Source organism: Emydura macquarii, unplaced genomic scaffold, assembly GCF_026122565.2.
Source record: "Emydura macquarii macquarii isolate MOO-44397 ecotype Brisbane River unplaced genomic scaffold, CSIRO-AGI_Emac_v2 contig_383, whole genome shotgun sequence".
NCBI classification, from domain to species: domain Eukaryota; kingdom Metazoa; phylum Chordata; order Testudines; family Chelidae; genus Emydura; species Emydura macquarii.
Window position 1 is genome coordinate 2,386,534 of NW_027130520.1, and position 17,613 is coordinate 2,404,146.

Below are 17,613 nucleotides of genomic sequence, written 5' to 3' on the forward strand. Positions count from 1 at the left end.
TGTCGCTCACTAATTGGACCATGTGGACCCTGCTGACATACATTAAAAGTTCTCTAGAGAAGAAGTACTTACTTATATTCGTTTTAAATCTGCTGCTCTCCTAATTTCACTGGATGACCCCTGATTCTTGTGTTACGTGAAGGGATAAATAATACTTCTTTATTCACTTTCTCCTCACCATTCATGATGTTTTAAGACCTCTATCATATGCCTCCCTTAGTTGTCTTTCTCCTAAACTGAAAAATTTCAGTCATTTTAATCTCTCCTCATATATATAGAAGCTTTTCCATAATCCTAATAATTTTTCTTGCTCTTCTCTGTACATCTTCCAGGTCTAATCTACCTTTTCTTGAGATTGGGTCACAAGAACTGCACACAGTATTCAAGGTGTGGGCATAACATGGATTTATATAGCAGCATTATGATATTTTCTGTCTTATTATCTATCTGAAACTTTTCCTCCTTTGTCCCAGCCCACATGGCTGTTCTCAGACAAACTTTCGGGGACCGGAGCAGTTTCCCCCCTGGGCAAGTTACTACCCGCAACCAACACAGGCTTAGGAACCTTTCCTTCCTGGGTCTCAGTTGAATCCAGAACCACTTCTGGTATATCAACTGATAAATTCCGCACCAGCATAAGCTGAACAGTACTTTAGGGATTACTTGCCCCCCAGCAGATAAACTGCTACTTATAACACTCAAACAATTTGAGATTTCTTCCCCTTTGTCCCAGCCCACATGGCTGTTCCCAGACAAACCTTTGGGGACTGGGGTAACTTCCCCCATGGGCAAGCCATCACCCCCAACAGACACAGGTTTAGGAACACTTCCTTCCTGGGTCTCAGTTGAATCCAGAATTCTCTCTGGTCCAACTGACAAATCCTCCACCAGCATAAGCTGCAAGGCTCCCTCTGCCTGCTCCACAGACAGAACACTGGAGATTTTTTCTCTCCCAGCACATAAACTGCTGTTCTGAACATACAAGCTGCTATTTTCTACAATCCCAAGGCTAGAGACATTTTCTTCCTTGTCACAGCATACCTGGCTAGACACAGACAACTCCTCACAGTCATGCACCCCCCTTCACAAAACTTCCTGTTGATTACAGGTAACACAGGAGACTTACATTTATACTCCCTCTGGGGCTGCATGACATTAACCTGGTTATATATATTTACCATATCAGTATTAAACACATCAACATCGCTACAAACTGGAGAGATTTTTTCCCAATTGCTGTTAAGAGAAGCTGGGCTTCCAGAAGGATACAATTTCTGCTTTTTCAGAATCTGGAGTTGAATTTTGGCTGCTTTTGTCTGTTTTTGATATGCCTTCATTCGTTCCTGATGAGCTTTTTCTCTAGCTCTCTCTTCAGCCTCATATTTCCTTTGGAGTTCACATTTATATTTGAAAAGTCTTTTCTCGGCTTCTAGTCTCAGCCTTCTGAGTTTCTCCTCATGCTGCAGATGCTCCCTCTCTCTCAAGGCTTGCAGCTTGATTGGTTTGTTTGATCGTGAATCACTCATTCTGACTAACTTTAATCTTTAACATTCTCAATAACGAATTTCAAAATTTGGAACAGTGTGAGGTTCTGATCCAAAACCCAAATGTTCTGGTTCTGTGGATTCTGCCAACTACGCCACTGTGACCTGTCCGTGCCCAGGGTAGCCACCTGAGAATGCCAAGATCAGGGCAGGCTGCAGAAGGAGAGCAGATTCTCCCAGCACTGGTGGGTGACACTGAAGCCCGGCTTCCCAACCAGCCACGAACTGCTTCTGATTTCCCCACACTGGTTATGAAGAAGCCAGTCCACAAATGACCACAGCCCCCTTTACTGCACTCCAGTTCCTGGCTCCCAAATCAGCACTAGGTCCAGTAAAGAGACCAGTTACTCAAACCCTCTGCTCTTTACTAAAAAGGTACTCTCTGACCCCAAGGGGTCAGCCACAGCACCAGTTCAATATAAGTTTGGATCTTACCTAAAATACCACGCTGCCAGCCAATCCTTTAGTAACTAAAACTAAAGGTTTATTGTAAAAAGAAAGAAAGAAACCATGAGAGAAATGTTAAAGGGTTAAAGCAAATCAGATACATACAAATGATTGAAAGTCCATATACATCAGGTTTCTGGAAGAAATGTGGAGTTGCAGGCTTGTATAGTTCCCTCTGGTACACATCCAGCATCTGGATGGATCTAAGTCCTTCAGTTCAGTTGCAAGATGAATTGATCCAGAGATGGGTGTGTGTCTGCAGCTGGACAGGAACATAGACAAAATGGATTCTGTGGTTTAATCTTATATACCCTCTGTCCCGGGCCATGCCACCTGTGGAAAGTCACAAGAATTAAAATGGAGTCCAGAGTCACATGGGCCAATCCTGGTACTTTTCAGGTATGCCTGTGGTTTCTTCCTGGGCCCCTTGCCTCTGAGTGTCTTAATGGGCCATTAAGTAGGCTATTGTCTTGCCACCTCTCTGTCTGGGGTTTGTCCCAGCCAGCCCAACCTGACATACAGAAATATCAAATACATCCATAACTTCCATTTTACATATAATACATGAACATAAGTATTATTATCTTACTCAGCACGATATATCCCTCCTAACAGTACAAGACATGATATCTCACACAAATTATCATGATTCTGACATACTGATGTCACAAAATATACTAAATGTTCCCCCACTCAAGCCAGCCCACGTGACCCATCCCTCCCAGCGGAGAACTGGCAAGATTTGGAGGTCAGGATGTCTGCGCAGTTGTGGAGATGGATGGGACTGCTCTGGTGCCTCTCCCTTTGGGGGTGGGCACTGGTGCTCAACCAGCTAGTCCTGTCCATGCTCTGGCACCAGCTCAACACCCTGGTCCCGACCCCAAGCTTCCTGGCCCACCTCCAGAAGCCAGTTCTGGAGTTCTTTTGCCCAGGACTGCACTGGGTCTCTGCAGGGATCCTGAGTCTTCCCCTGGAGGAGGGAGGGCAGGGCCTGTGCTGTATCTACAGCCAGGTCCACACTGTCCATCTCCAGGCCCTGCAGAGGCTCCTTTATAGTGCAGGTAGTCTGGCATGGAGTCACTTGGCACACACCTTCCTCCGCCACCTCCGAGGGCTCCAATATGACCGGCAGCTCTTCTATCTCCATCCAGGAGGTCTTCCGCGAGACCTCTCCAAGCTGCCGGTCTTCTACCAGGACCTCCTCCAGGCCCCTTGCAGTTACCGAGGGGGAGGGTCTCCTCGCGGAGCCCCTGCTACACAACCCCCAACTGCGTTTGCAGGTGGCAGAGTCCCCCGCGGTGCGACGGAGATTGGTCCTGGCAGGAGTCACCAAGATCAGAGATCTCCTGGACTACGACCGGGGGGACTAGATGGATCTGCAGGCTCTGGCTCGGTGTATGGGGCTCTCCACCCTTCGAACCCCCGGCGCGTACTTCAGGAGCTGAAGGCAGCCTTGCCCCCCGCTGCTCGGGTCTACCTCAAGTGGGTCTTGCGAGAGGGCGCTCCCCGCACCCCCCTCAGTCTCAGCCCACCGGTGCTTTCCATCAGGCCCCGACCCCACAAGGCCCCCCAGCCGCCCTCTCCCCCCACACCAAGCCGGCTGCAGGACCTGCAGCCAGTCTTCTTTCGAACCGTGCCGAGGAACCATCTCTACATACTTGTGCTCCACACCCTTCACTTCCTCGCCCTCATGTCCCACCCTGACACCAAATGGCAGGACCTGTTGCCACCTGTGGAGGGCGAGGACCCCCAGTGGGCCAGACTTTACTCCACCTTGACCCCATGGCCCGCCGGGGACATCAGTTGGCGGCTCCTTCACTGAGCTGTGAGCACAGGCATGTTCTTGGCATAGTTCACCCCTCGCCCTGACACCTGTCCCTTTTACGGCATGAGGGAGACCCTGGCGCACACTTATCTCGAGTGCGCCAGGCTATGGCACCTGTTCCAGCTCCTCCAGAACCTCCTGCTGAGGTTCTGGCTGCACTTCTCCTCACACTTGTTTTTATATGCACACCCCATCCATGGCCCCACAAAGATGCGGGACCTCCTCGTCAACCTCCTCCTAGCCTTGGCCCAAATGGCCATCTAAAAGACCAGGGAGAGGAGGTTGGCTGCGGGGTGGCGGAGGGGGTGGGGGAGGGGCGTTCTGCGACTGTGGGGCCTACTTCTGTTCCTCTATTCACTCACGCATCTGGGCAGAGTTCCTCTGGACAGCATCCGCTAGCTCCCTTGACACCTTCTGGAAGCAATGGGCATTGTCCAGGGTTCTCTGCTCGGTGTCCCGTTCTGGTTCCCTCCATTTGACCCTCTGACCCCCATGCCCGCTCCTTTTTTCATTCTTTGTCCCACGCAATCGGTTGTGTCCAGGGTTCAGTGACTCCTCCCCCCCACCGGGGCAGAGGCCTTTAGCAGTGGGGGGGGCGCACTTCCCAGCTCACAAATAGTCATATCCTTTTGTAGCCATCTGGCCTGACTTTACCACATTAGTTTCTCTCAAATTATTTTCTGGCCTCCCTAATTATACTTTTAAACTTGACTTGCCAGAGTTTATGCTCATTGTTGCCAAAATGTTCATACTTGCACAGCTTGCAATTTTCTTTCACATACTCACAAAAGTTAGCGCTTTTAGCCTTACTATAAAATAGACTATCTGTAATATACTAACCAGTCAAGATAATTCATTTCTCACAGGACAGACTGACGAGGGCTGTAGTTGTTTTAATGGAGCTCTTTTTCAAACAATACTCCTCATTGCAGATAAGGAGGTTAAATTCTATAGTTTGAATTTGGTCCAAGGAGTGCAGCAGCATCTCATAACTGATTATCAGAACTGAATGAAGTGGGGAATTGATGAACTCTTCTACTTTATCCTAGAGGGCATAAATAATAGTTGTATCACACAGCCAACTCTCTTTGGAGCTCATCAATCCTGTTTCCTGATTCTCTAGTTTCTGGAGGAATTTCTGTTGCATGACATGAACCATTCCCCACCTATCCCAAGTGCTTGGACTACTTCTTCCCTCTTAATTTACAAAATAAATATAGGAATCCATCATGGCAATACAGAATACTACTACCACACTGCTGGGCAGCTCGTTGTTCTTCCAGTACCCAAGTCCCCTTAGGTATATTATTATGAAGGTGAAAACTACAGACACACTGTAATAGCTACTTAGCCTTGGTGTTGTGGGTAAATTTCAAATAGATAATTATAATGGAGATCATGAAAATGCTCAAGTGACTCCTAGTCCATTTATGGTGGGATCACAAGGTGCAGCAGACACCAGTTTATGCTGTGATCTCATAATAAGTTTGCCATATTCGGTTTACCTAAAATTCTCCTTGTAGTTTCAGTTCCATCACAGTGTTCCCTCTATTATGAGTCACATAGCTCTAGGAGAGCATAACCAGCACACACAAGTTAGGGTGGCCTAGAACTTGGAACTGAGACGCAGGGATCCATAACCCTTGGGGACCCTTGACAACATTCCGGCTCTGCTGTATCCAGCAGAGAATCTATCCTAAAATCTTTTACTGACAGTCAGGAAAACGCCATGCAGCCTATTTTTTTGAATTCTTAATGCCTTTTTCCTTCAAACAGCATCAATATTTCTGTTTAGCTCATGTTTACTCTTTGTTTTGGTCACTTTTCTTAGTTACTTATTTCAAGGTATAGAAATAAAGAAAAGCAACATGATACAAAGTGCCTGTGTGATGGTAATGGAGTCTGACCAGTGTGGGAAATCAGATGTTTTAGATATTGAGAGCAGCACTGGGGCATTAAAATAATCAAAAGTTCAATGTAATACAAGAAAAAGTTTTTGCCAGCTGAGATAGTTAAAAGTAGTCACATTTGCACACACAGAACAACGACACACCTTTTTATTTAAACAGTTGCACCATACCTTTAATTGTCCATTGAAATCTTTTTTGTCCTATTGGACCATCCAGACATGCCATAGACTAGTCAAAGGCTTATGATCGCTATATGTCAAATATTCATAAAAATATATGGACTAATATCATTGCAAGAAGAGACTCTTTTGCCCAAAAGCCGCTTAATAGAATAGTCTACCTTATATCCCAGATAGCTTATTTAGCAGTTAATATTAACTATACTACTACTTCTAACTAGTACTCATCATATCCCACAATCAACCACCTCAAATGCTCAGTGCACCTTTCTTCTTGAAAACCCAACAGATGAGTCTTGCAGCATGACTTGAAAGGTCAATACATTTTCCAATGAGCTCTCCCCAAAAAGGGATGTTTGAGGATATGGGATGATCATTAAGATGGCCCAAAGCAATGAATGGATGGTTTCTTCAGTAAAGCCCTAACAAATGTTTTCTTAAAGGAAGCCAAAATTCTTTCTTCCTAGAGAGAGGTGATGATAATCTCCACCATGAGTTAGGCCCAGTACTTCCTTGCTGGTCTTCTACAACTACAAAGGACACAGCTCCAACCCATACGCTGAAGATTGAAGCTCCATCAACCTCTCCAGAATTTTAAAAATTATGCTTTTCCCTTCTAGTCAAAGCTCAGTTACCAAAGACAGAAAACTCAGTCTGGATCCAAGTGAGCTGATCCACTGAGTTAAGAACTCTATTTACCTATTACATACCCTATCATATGCTTCGCTATGGTCAAATATAATGGGTATATGAAGATGAGCTATGGAATTAACAACACTCTTTGAAATAATTTAAAAACATTCATTCATCCTCTCAACTCTTCTGTAAGGTAGAGAAATGTTATAACCCCCTGTAATGGAACATACTGTCCCTTTAAGCGTAGGCCGTATACATGCTGCCTTCTCTCTCTGAAGAGGGGAGATGCTGACAGGAGAAGGAAACCAGAACCAGAAGGCAGAGCTCCATCTATAAGGCTAGACGTAGCAGCTTTATGAAGAGTAGACTGGGAAAGAAGAAGAGTTCCATGTGTGGTAGAAGAGCCAGGGCTTAATATTAACTTTTGGGTTGTAATAATAAACTTTATTTTGAGGACCTATTATGTGGGGTTGGTTACCCCAAATGGGGTGTGTGTGTGTGTGTATGTGTTAGCCACAAGAAAGACTATGTAATAGTCTTAAGGGGATCTAAAGAGAGGAACCAGGGACAGGCTACAGAAAGGCCTGAGGCAAGTAGGTGGCTACCCTGGTAAACCCCCACTTTACAGATGCAAACACTGAGATGAAAAGTTTAAGTGACTTGCCCAAAACCACAGATGGAACAATTGCCAGTTAGTATGAGATGTGCACAGTTCCTGGTTCCCACTACTGTACTGTGAACACACATCTCTTAGCAACGGTTCAATGGCCATTGAAGTCAATAGAAATCTTCCACTGATTTCAGTGAAGTGTAAATGATAAACATCTCAGTGACTCAAGTAGCACAAACTTTCATTATTTCTCTTTCTTGTAGACATTTTGCTTCTTAAAGTAGTAGTATTTTGGAAATAGATAATGACAATACTCCCTCAAGTTTATATTTCATATACCAGTAACATGGATTAATGAAATCTGCTTGGCTATAAAATACAACCTTTAAAGATACAGCTTTCATTTTGACAAAGATGAGTATGTGACATTTGTGATTTAACAGAACTGAAATATGATCAAGTTTTAACATTAAGTAGAAATTAATGTACTTGTTTTTAAATTTTATTACTGAAGGGTCAAGGGCAGTGCTGAATGTTTCCATGTACAGGTAAGGAAAACATGTCTGGTAACTGTTTGAATTTATTATTTTATATGCAAAAAGTAAAAAAGGCTGAGACAAGCACTTTTATGTTAACTTGTTATACTGAATAAATAATACTATGGTAATTGCCACGTTTGCTTATAAGATACACAGGAAATTATTATTTGAAATACCTCATTATATTGTAGGCAACTTGTATTGCTATCTCACTTTTGCATGTCTATGTTTTCTTTGCTTTTTAGGGGCCCAGTCTTACAAACCACTGAGTGTTCTCAAATCCCTTTGGCTTCAAACAGATAAATAAGATGAGAAGGATTTAAATGAAAAGAAAAATATGTTGTTGTCACTTTGGGTCACATTAATTGCCAATAAGTTCAATATTTCCCCCCCCCAGCATTAGTAGTATAAAACACCTCAAACAACTGAGAGAAAATATGTGATGACTCCTAAGTATCTCTTTAGGTAAACATTTTATTTTGTATTACACTGAATCTTTTTTGCACCAAAGCTGCTCTCTCAATAACTAAAACAGCTGATCATCTACTTTGCTCAAATTGAGTTACTGCCCACACAGACAATTTCTGCCCAGTCCACGCACTTCAGTTCCACATCTTGAAATAAGTTTCACTAAGGAAAGCAATGGAAGCAAAGAGGGTTAAATGAGTTAAATAGACATCTAGATTGGCCTTGGTGGAAGTTCAGCAACTTAGCAGGACTGTATGCCAAATGTGTAGAAAAAGCAAAAGAGGTACACGCAGGGGTGGGGGAGGGGGGATGATGTATAGTTTTAAAACATATAAAAAGACTTGTAAAAAGAGCTTTCATTTAATCTGAAAGAGTCATTATTTCATACAGAGCACAAAGAAAGACTGTCAATGAGGAAGTGTCTAAGGCCATGTCTATACTATGCGTACTATAACAGCAAAGCTATGGCACTGCAGGTATGCTGCTGTAGTGAATCTTTCACACCCCTAAACGCCTTAGCTATGTCAACTTAACATTTAAATGTAGACAAGGCCTAATTGTTAATCTATTCACAACAAATATTAGGTCAGATTTAGAAGGCAGCAGTCTCTCTGTTACTTCACCTTAATTTACTTATCAGGTTTAAAAAGGTATTTTTGAAAATAAATTACCATACGGTTGTTACCAACATCACCGAGTAATAATAATAATTTTTTTTAAGTTTTCTTTTCACTCTTTCACTTTTCCCTTCTTTATTCTTTGCATTATTCTAGACCTGGACAATTAAAGTACAGTAGTCAGTTTCTAGTCAATTTCACTTTTGGTTTTCATGCATACATTTCACTCCTGCAATGTTTGGGTTGCAAACACTGTAGACAAATATTTGCTTGTTAAAAATAGCTTATTTGGAATGGGGTTTTTTTTCCTTCTCATTTTGAGCCAAGGTTTACCTTTTTTAATATAAATCTCACCTGATCTATTGTAAACACTTCGATCCTTTCACTTCCCAGTCATTTCTGAAATTCTTTTTTTCAGTTCTTCACTAGACGCCCAGGGGTGACAATTAATGCCTGCTTTATTATGGGTTTGCTTCCATAGAGCCCCTGATGTAGGAGAGTCCAGACAAGCGAAACGCATTGCAATGTTTTTCCTAAACCCCTTTCATCACCAAGAATAGCTCCAAATCTGCCACCTACCCTGTAAGAAATAATTACAACATAGTAATGTAAAGGACATCCTGGAACTACTTGCATTCTGGTCTTAGGGAGGTGTGGTTTTATTTAAAATATATAAAACCTATTTATTCCTACTAGTATGAGCTGATGTAGTTTTTCATTCAGTTAAACCAAAAAGTTGTACATGCCTGTGTGAAACCCATGTTCATTACTAGATTAACATACTGATCATCCAGAATTAGAGATCTTAGTTGAATTCTTTTATTAAAAATGATTAAGTGGTTTATGTTAGAGCACATTAACACATACCTTGAGCACCCTAAGAGATAAAAGGCTGACATAACTAGCGTAAAAGTAGTATAGTAATTTTTCAACAGAGTGGTATATTGAGGTATCTTTGTGTTTCATTGTAAATTTCTGAAGTATGAACCAGCACCGCACTTTGGGCTTGGGTCAGATGGTTTATAGGATAATTCAACCATTGCCTTCTAACATAGATATACAGAATGCATCTCAGTTTCTCTGTGTTTGTTTGTTTGTTTTAAACAAGCTAAAAATTACCAGAGTTAAAATTAACAGGACAGTTATTCTCCTACCTCATTCCCATCAGACACTTGTACAGGAATACAATTTCTTCTTTCTGATGTGGGCAAAGATGATTTACAAGGTAAGGATCCACAACTACATCTACCACAGATAAATCAGCCTTACTGAGCATCCACTGGCGATTTGGAGTTGGATGTGGCGTAACTAAAGAATCTTAAATTTCAAAACATACACAGATGTGGTAAGAAATAATTTGTTTACTTTCTAAAGTAGTAGTATTGTTTTTCCAAGGTAACTATAACAAATAACTATTTGTTAGCAATTTTCAGCAGTTATTGAAATCTATTTAACATATTGGTCATTCCTAGACAAAGGATACAAACAGCAACAGATGCTACTATTACTTATGAGTGCCTAGACACAGTGTTGATGTAAATGATAAAAAAAATTAATAAAAACACCCCCTCACATCCTAAAGGATTCAGAAGTGCTTTACAAATTTCATATATATAAGATACTTCACCCACCACTTACTACAAACATCCACCTTTGGGATTGACTATAGTAGTTGCTCCATTGAGGACTACACCAATAATCAGTTCAGGACAGGAAGTGAGGAAAAATACCTCATCCAATTAAAAGTGCAAGGAATACAGAACACAATTACTCAAAATAGAATTTTATCAGCACTCTGTGGCTAACACTCTTTCTTTTACAAATATATAAATGATTATCATCCCTCTGCCCCTTCCTCCCCCCAATGACTACAGAGGAATGGGCAGAATACTTTGGAGTCCATCATCCGCACTGGAAGAGGTTAATATTGAGCAATGCAAGACAGTGAACAAATACAGCATTCCCTACTCATGATAGTTTAGAGATTAAGGGTCCCCATCCTGTGGGTTCTGAGTGCTCTCAACTTCCATAGGAGTTGAAAGGGCCATCTTACAGTAGGCACTCAAAACCATCACAGATTTGGCTCCAAAAGGCAAAAAATTGGAAATAAACCCAGGTCTTTCATATAGCACTGCAGAAACAGACAAAATGCAGCCAACTTTGCTGCTGAACATAGCAGAACTACTCAACAATTTAGAGCAGAAAGCTCATATCATCTTGAAACCATCGCAGGGAATTCAAGGAAACAGAACATAAAAAAGTTGGAACTAGACCAGAACACTGGTCTATTAACAACTCTACTCTTACAAAAAGTGCCACAAGATAAAAAGGTCTTTACCATGTGTGGTTATTATTTATTTGTATAGGGCTAGTGTGGTAGTCAATTTACAGAGGTAGGAAGACATGGCCCAGCCGTGAAGACCTTATAATCTCAGGAAATGATGTACAAACGTAAGAAATGGAATGGGGTGTGAATGTTACTGCAGTGTGAATATGAAGCAGGGATTTATCTTAATTTTTTAAATTAAAATTATGCACCATTTATTTTGATGACATTGCAATAAACTTGGTGTTTTTCCCTAATCTGAAACATGGCACCTTCTCCAGAATATTGTCTCTAAAGACAAATGGAAGATATCAATCTGCTGAATATTCAACACCACTTCCTGCTGTTCCTAGGTGGTCACTGGAGCTCTCCCACACAAGTACTCAACCAGTCTGATCCTCCTTAACTTGTGAAATTTAATGGGATGACAGCACAAAGTAACTGATATTGTGCTTCCAAACTTTTTCCCTGCATTAGGTGTCTTACTGAACCTGGACTGTTAGTTACTTTTTGTGTTTGCACACTGGTGGCTATGAGGCATCAGACGCCCCTGGAAACAATTCTTCTAGCTTTGTTTAACCTCTTTACCGCTAGTCCTCCACAGCAACAACCATGCTGGTGTAGTCTGTCAACACTCCACTGAACTTGGTGGAAAGCTAGAACTTTTCTAGAATGTTTGGCACTAGTCAAACAGTTTCTCTTGTCAGTATATTCATTTTTCTTCGCTAGTCTATTTTCAGAACCATTCTGATTTAAACATTTTTCATAGCCATCAATAATATTTATAAATAACTGCCTATAAGACACTCCTGGGTATGTGGAGTGTTTTAGGATACTGCCATTCTCTCAAATGTCAGTGACACAGCACCATGTCTCATGCTTTACAGTACACCAGACACTTGTAGAATAGAACCCTGCATGGTGTTATTGGTTAAACATGATTTCCATTGTGATATCCTAGATTTTCATTCAATATTTGTGTAGGAAACATTAAAACCTTGGTTACGCATTGAGCTTTCTTACTAGAGGACAGTGGATGGTTAAATAAATAACAGAATTCTAAATCTTACTTGGTATGTTTGAATCATGGCGAGGTTTGCAGTTCTGGGAATTTTTTAGTAGATTTTCCTTAGTGCTTGGCTTGCAGACATTTTTGAATGGGCTGCAGAATTGTTTCAGGGTACTTTGTAAAGAAGCAGTTGGGACTATGGTGGAAGTCCCTACACCGGTCTGAAAACACTTGCCACTGTTAAAGTCCTCTGATGAAATTATACCCATCACTTCAATTTCTTTTCCTCCAATCATCAGTGTTTGACCATCATCAAGACTTTCAAGATCTTTAGATTTATATCCAGTACCTAGAAATAATAATTCATTTACTTATGTTCAGTAATTAATTAGAACAACACAGTGGGTATCATTCCCTCAACATCAATATTTAGCTGCGGGAAATGCAAATAGAAATGTCAACAAATCCTTTAATAATTAAGCATATTAATTCGAATAACCTTTCATACTAACAAGACAAAGTGGGAACAGGATTTGTCAGTGAAGTGAAAATAGATTCAAGTAGATCAAAATATCAAGAAAAATTTGAATGTACCATCATCATCTGAAAATGGTTGTAGTGAATCTTTTCAAAACTACTGTGAATTATCCTCTTCTCACTGAATAAAAGCATGCATTTAGATCTTGGAGTACCCAGACTATTTCCACAGAGTGGACCACATCTTAAGAAAGGGATTGTCTCATTGACCACTCCTCTTTCCCACCACTCATGATCACAACAACCACCTTCCTTTCCCATTTGCAATCTCATAATATGCCTGAGCTAATCATGGCAATGGCTTATATGAAAAAAGATTAAAATAATATATTTTAGTTGCCTTTTAATGCAATTTAGCAGATGGATCGGGGAGCCAGCACCATGTGACCAGCGACCTTTCTCTGACAAGTACGTGCTCTGTCCACCACCAGTAATAAGTGTGGAAAATATCTGATCACTCCCCAATAGGCAGCTAAGAATTCAGTTTGGTTCTCTACAGAGCCGTTGCTAGTGTAGGGCGAATAGGGTCGACCGCCCCATCCCCGCACTTTGGGAGGCCTTGCGCTTCAGGTCAGGACCAGCTAGGAGGTGGGTGGCTGCAGCCTACCTCCAGGCTGGGAGCGGGAACCAGGGAGGAGGCGGGTGTCTATAGCACGCATCCTGGCTATGCGCCGGGACCTGGCGGAAGGCAGCCAACTACCGCCAGGGTCCCAGCTTTGTCTCGGGACTGGGCGGGAGGCAGGCGACTGCAGCCAGCCTGCTGGTTGCACACCAGGACCATTTGCCCCATGCTCTGCACCCCTCTAGGGATGGCCATGGTTCTCTGACAAGAAAGTGAAGCTGTTCCAATTTTCAATATTCTCTCAAGTAAACTGAAGTGGTTGCTGGAGCCTGATGAAACTGGCATCCGTGGGCAGCTTCAAGCACATAGATTGGATATTTCTGCAGCTTTGCCTTTAAAGACAAGAAATTTTTAATTTTTCGAACATAAAAATATCCATGTTTAGCTTTCTATTATTTCTGGAAAATGCCATGTTCTTTATACTTACTTAGATCAGGACCGTCAACATTATCCTCTGCTAAACCAAGCTAATGTGATTTTAACAAAAAGCCCAAAAAGATGGTTAATGCTTTCCAGCCATTTCTCACTCTCTCTATTTTTTTTTTTTTTTTGGTCAAGCAAGTCAGTGTATATATAGTTTTGCAACAAACTAATTTAAATTAAATGTGTAAGGGAAGAATTATTTGCCAATTAAAGTGCCTGGCAGCAGCAAAGTTTGCAATGTTGGAGTTGTACAAAATATTAGAGGTCATCTCTATAGTGTCTTAAATTCAAATCCAAGTGTATTTTGAAGCAACACACAGTAAAATTGTAGTTTCTTACTAAATAGCCTAAAATTTTACTTGTTTTTCAGGCAAAATTTTTGAGCTAACTGACTGCAACCTATAACTTACAAGCCTTATCTTTTCCTCTTAATAAAAAAATCAAAATGTGCCTTACAGTAGCTGCTGCTAAGACTGCAAGACTAAAAATTGCTGCATAATCAACTTTGGCTTGCCTTTCAGGCAAAGGCAATACTTCTAGCTACATTTCACTGTAGCTGTAAAGTGAAGTTCCAATCTCTCCCAGTTACCATATTTCTGAACAGAATGTCAACAAGTAACCCATTCAAACGGAGGTTCAGCCTTAGGCCTGCCTGCTCAGCTGTGCATTTGTCCCTGGTTCTAACCCACTTCTCCAGGGCATTATTTGTGCAGTTGACATCAAAAGGACCCAGCTCCTCCTTTTTGGTAGCTCTGCTAATATATGCACCCCCTAATGTAACTCAGCCTGCCCCATCTTCCCCTGTACTTTTTGCCTGGTATGCAGGAAACATGATTCTTTTACGTCCCCATAAAACACTTCTGTTTGTCCTGAGTTTCTGTGCACTAAATCTTTTTCCCCCCCACAGACCCGTTTGGTAATTTTCATTTTACATGATTTATAAACAGCTTCATTGTATTTCATTCATAGATTCATGGATTCATAGACTTTAATGTCAGAAGGGACCATCATGGTCATCTAGTCTGATCTCCTGCACATTGCAGGCCACAGAACCTCATCTATCCACTCCTGTAACAGACCCCTAACCTCTGACTGAGTTACTGAAGTCCTCAAATCATGATTTAAAAACTTCAAGTTACAGATAATCCATCTTTTATACTAGTTAAACCTGCAAGTAATCTGTGCCCTATGCAGCAAAAAAAGGCCAAAAAAAAAATAAAAAACCCATGGACTCTGCCAATCTGACCTGGGGGAAAAATTCCTTTCCTACTATTATGTTAATAGTATTAGGCATCCTTTAGTCTCAGGAGACCATGCGCCCCTTTGAACAGGGGGTTCTAAAACTTTTTTCATCACGACACCATTTTAATGAAGTATTGCCTGCCAGGACCACAGACAGCATGAAAAGATGCCATTTTGCTCTTCGCACAGTGTGAACTCACATGCACTGTATATGCAAAGTCATGCTATGCACCGCAAAATGGCGTGCTGCACATACTAGGAATTACTGCTGATGGCACGATCCCATTTGGGGTCACAATCCACAGTTTGGGAACTGCTGCCTTAGAGGTAAAAAATGTACTTGGGAGGTTTTATGGCAGCTGTGGCAGTGGCTGAAGAGACCCACTCAAGAGACAATCTTTGCCACATTTAAAGGGGGTGTTTCAATCCTTTGTGCTCTGCCTTCTGCAAGCTCTTTTCTCCTCTGTGAAGCTGGACTGCTTCCTCTCATAGCCTTGGAGACCTTTATTAAGCTCTTGTTTCCAAAGGCTGAGGTCCTGAGTGGAATCTTCCCAGTTATCCATGTCCATTTCTTTGAGGTCTCGCTTGCACACATCCTTAAAATGTAATTCTGAGTATCTGTCAGGTCTTTTTTCCAGAGGCCAATTCACCATAGAGGATGTGCTTTGGGGTGCACCCATCATTCATTCAGCACATGTTCCTAAACCAGTGGAAGTGTCTCTGTTTAAGGAATGTCTGCGTGCTCGGTATGCTGGCCAGCTTGAGCACCTCAGTGTTGATGATTCTGTCCTTCCAGTACTAGCTGGTAGCATGCAAATACTAGCTGAATATAATTAGGTTAATAACTTTATGGATTCTCAATATTGCAGGCAACAGTTGTCTAAACTATTGAATAAAGACTAAGATCACATGCCTTCCATGAGTTTACCACTCTGACCTGAGTCTAGTAACCATAGAGTAAGTCTGCAGCATTATCTGAAGGAAAATCCGTAACATTCCTTTTCAGCAAAGCACATGGGCAAAACATCAAAGTGAGAATCAAACTAACTTTCATTAAAAGACCTTTGCGTGCTGGTCAACGCTTAATCAGCTTGGTTCTTTGATTCCATCTAGGATTCAGAACTATACAGATTTGACACTTAAAAATTAACTCTTCATATCCCTTGAGCAGTACCCATAGGGCTAGCTCTAGCACTCCCTGAAGCCCTGCGCACATTCCACAGTATATAAGATGCTGCCGGCCCTATTCCCCCTTAGTTCCTTCTTGCAGTCAACTCCGACAGTGGAGATGGGGGCAGGTAATGGAATGGACATGAGCAACACATTTTGAAGAACAGCAGTTACATGGTAAGTAACCACCTTTTCTTCTTCGAGTGCTTGCTAATGTCAATTCCATAATAGGTGACTCCCAAGCAATATCTTGGAGATGGGATCAGAGTTCAACGGTGAGATGTCTGCAGCACTGCCTTGCTGAAGTGGGCGTCATCTCATGCTTGCTGAACGATGGCGTAATGGGAGGCGAAGGTGTGCACCAAGGACCAAGTAGCAGCTTTGCATATGTCCTGAATGGGCCCCTGAGACAGAAATGCCGCCGCCGAAGCTTGCGCCCTGGCGAAATGGGCCATGACAACTCCCAGGAGAGGAACCTTTGCCTGCTCGTAGCAGAACCAAATACAGGAGGTTATCCACGAAGAGATTCTCTGCACTGACACAGGTGAGGCTTTCATACTTTCAGCCACTTTCAGTCATGAAGAGTTGCATGGACTTATGGAACAACCTCGTCGGCTCAATGTAAAACGCTAGGGCCTTCCATACATCGAGTGTATGCCAACAGCGTTCCTCGTCCGAGGAATGGGGTTTTGGAAAGAAAACAGGTAGGAAAATATCCTGATTAAAATTAAATTGGGACACTATGTTGGGCAAGAAGGGGGTGAGGCCATAACTTGACCTTATCCTTATAGAAGACTGTATATGGCGGTTCCGAGGTAAGTGCCCTAATCTTGGACACCCTTCTGGCTGAGGTGATCACTACCAGGAAGGTCACCTTCCAGGATAGCAATGACAAGGGACAGGTATCAAAATGCTTGAACGGGGCTCACGTGAGCCTAGTGAGTACCAAATTTAGATCCCAGGGAGCAAGTGGATCCCTAACCTGAGGGTAGATCCTCTCTGTGCCCTTCATGAACCACACTGTCATACCATGGGAAAAAACTGACTTCCCATAGACCGTGAAAAGTGGAAATAGCCGCCAGATGCATCTTCAGTGAGGCAAAGGCTAGGCTCTGCAGCTAAAGGTGTAACAGGTAGTCTAAAATCACTTGCACTGAAGCCTACTGGGCTGAAACACCTCGGGATGCCGCCCAACAGGTGAACCGCATCCATTTTGCTAGGTACGACATTATAGTAGAAGACTTCCTGCTACCTATTAGAACCTGCTGCACCTGAGACAAACAGGATTGTTCCTCCAGGTTCAACCATGGAGCCTTCACACCATCAGGTGCAGAGATTCCAAGTGCAGATGCAGCAACTGTCCCTGGTCCTGGGAAAGGAGTTTATGCCAGCGAGGTAACTCTAGTGGGGGAGGCAATCGCCAGCTCCAGCAGTATCATAAACCAATGCTGTCGTAGCCAGGCAGGTGCTATGAGGATGACATACGCCTTCTCCCTCTTGATCTTCAAC

The 17,613-nt window shown here is 42.3% G+C and overlaps 1 pseudogene; it reads right to left on the reverse strand.

The window, feature by feature from the left end:
* LOC137145421 (DNA repair and recombination protein RAD54B-like) overlaps positions 1-17,613 on the reverse strand; it is a 102,276-nt pseudogene that overhangs the window by 19,546 nt on the left and 65,117 nt on the right.